Genomic DNA, 2,385 nt, shown 5'->3' with positions numbered 1-2,385 from the left:
AAACGCTTGGTCGTTAAACATTAGTATAAGTTGAGTGCCCGCAGGTAAAATCAGCCTCTAGCTAATAGCTACCCAGTAGCACACGCATATCCAACCTTTTTCACAAATATTTGGTGCTCGATTAAAAAGTAAATCGGACTTCCATTGGATAACCCTCCGTAACAGCCAGTTTTTTAATCCATTATTATAGGATCCCGTTCATCTCCCTACGCAGCTTTCTTCTCTCCTTCCTTCTTACCTCCAGATCGCATCTCCCTTCTCTTCTCCTATGGCTATCCGCGCTGAAGCCTACACCTCGCCGGTCGCCTTGACCATGGAGCGTTCGAGCTGCTGCCTGCAAGTAGGCGGCCACCTCGACCCCGTCGCGTCCGCACTGCCGCCTGCACCTCACCGGTCGCGTCGACCCATCCACGCTGCTGCCTGCAAGACGCCGGTCGCCTCGACACATGGCGTCCGCGCTGCAGCCTGCACCTTGCCGGTCGCCTCCACCCCTACGCGTCCGCGCTGCTGCCTGCAAGTCGCCGGTCGCCTCGACCTCGTCACGTCTGCACTGCTGCCTGCACAAGGCCGGTTGCCTGGCCCCAGTGTGCCCGAGCTACCGCCTGCATATCGCCATTGGCCAACGCTACATTGGTTGGTTTCCTCCTTCCGCTGTTTGTTGTTGTTGTGGGTCCTTCCTGTACGCAGAACAGTGGGGTGGCTATACTTTAAGAAGGAGATCATGATAATACAGTAGTACGATATTATAACATATTGAGAGAGATAGATGAGCTGCAAAATTTAGGTGTAAGGCACTAAGACGTGTGACATTATTCCGTTGCAAATGGATTGACGTAGTTAACAAAGAGCATGGATGAAGAAAGACAACAAGCATGAAATTGTTAGTCTTAACCTGCAGTGTTTATTTTGAACAGATGAGCTTTCATTCTGGCTAGTCAAGTTTTCGAACAGATAAGGACAATCTTTTTAAGGGATGTCACACAGTTGTGCAAAATCCATCACGTCATGCTTATAATGTACCACACGGACATTCTGATAATGTACAACCAAAGATGACTTGCTTCAAAGTTTCGTTCTGTACTTATGCAAATCCTAATCTCTACTACGAGAACAACATGATGCCACTAGTTTATGTAAGCCTTAATCTGTAGTTATCCATATGCTTCCTATTTCAGCTGTTACCTTATTCATAAACAGTGACACAAGAAGTCTAGTACTTACCTTTTCTTAGCGTTCAGTACATCAAACATTCACTTATTTAATTTAATTTTACTTCGCACAGACTCTCCACACACTTCAAACTAACACTATAGGTTATCACAATGAGGCTCATATGCGAGAAGAGCAATTATGAAAAAAAATATGAGTTAGCTACAAAAGGTACTACACAAACCTAAAAATATCATTCAAGATATAACGTGGTTGCTTGCTTTCCTAGATACAAATGATGCGCCGACAAATACTCTTGTTCAGTGCAAATTGGGATGCAGATGATTCCGAAAGTGAGTTTCTAACTAGTTTGTACTGTATGGAGAATTTGTTTCTACATTTAATTGTTTTCAAGTTACTCATAATATATTGTAGCTATGAAAGATGAAGTTGATGCTAACAATGACAGTGACATAGGAAATGATATGGGTGAATTTGATGCTATGTAAAAATGTCATTTTTTCCCTAGCAAGTGAAACTTGTACTTGAAGAAAAGTCCAATGGCGTGGTACAAGAAGTGTCAGAAATTAAGTGGCTTATGTTTGGTACATCTCTAAGTGATAGTTCTCATGAAAGCCAGCATGAACAAGTAAGTAGTTCTTATACATATATTTTATATGCCATGCGTTCTGTCGATTTATTTACATGGATTGACTTTCATAAAGTACTCAACGTTTTGTAGGACTGATGGTCCATCGTAAATATTTAGAAGCATTCGAAGGAATTGTAACCGCCAATGAAGAATGATATCCATTCAAGCAACACGATGGTGTCCCTCGATTGAAGATTATTAAATATTATCTTTTCTAGTTTCTCGTTTTCCAGTTAGACATGAGAAAGTACATTGGTCATATAAGCAATGCTTTTGACTCAGATATTGTATATTTTAATTCCAGAATTGCATGTCAGAATTTTTTTAATTTACCTGATTTCTATTAAGAAAGTGGTTATCTTTCAATTCATATTCTTATGTTTCTATGTTAATGTTGATGTTACTATTCAAATGTCGAAAGATTCATAAAGTGATCCCTGAACGAAAAGTTATTACTGAATATAAGTTATTCGAAGGATATCATAATAGTGAAGAGAGTGGCTGTTGATACTATAAAGAGGTTGTTACGGATACTTTGGTAACCATAGGAATATTATTAGCGATGAAAAATGTGGTCGTTAATA

At 40.5% G+C, this 2,385-nt stretch overlaps 1 long non-coding RNA gene across 2 annotated transcripts; it reads left to right on the top strand.

Moving 5' to 3' along the window:
* The first annotated feature begins 1,229 nt into the window (after positions 1-1,229).
* LOC119342143 lies at positions 1,230-2,099 on the top strand. Of its 2 annotated transcripts, none has more exons than XR_005165401.1 (3): positions 1,230-1,502; positions 1,679-1,798; positions 1,892-2,099. It is a non-coding gene; the product is annotated as an uncharacterized LOC119342143 (long non-coding RNA). The 2 variants fall into 2 exon arrangements; XR_005165402.1 differs by having other exon boundaries at positions 1,627-1,798.
* Positions 2,100-2,385: the final 286 nt, after the last annotated feature.

This window comes from Triticum dicoccoides, chromosome 7B (assembly GCF_002162155.2).
Source record: "Triticum dicoccoides isolate Atlit2015 ecotype Zavitan chromosome 7B, WEW_v2.0, whole genome shotgun sequence".
Lineage (NCBI taxonomy): Eukaryota > Viridiplantae > Streptophyta > Magnoliopsida > Poales > Poaceae > Triticum > Triticum dicoccoides.
Note: the sequence above shows the minus strand (reverse complement) of the source record. Positions and strands in the feature narration are given on the sequence as shown.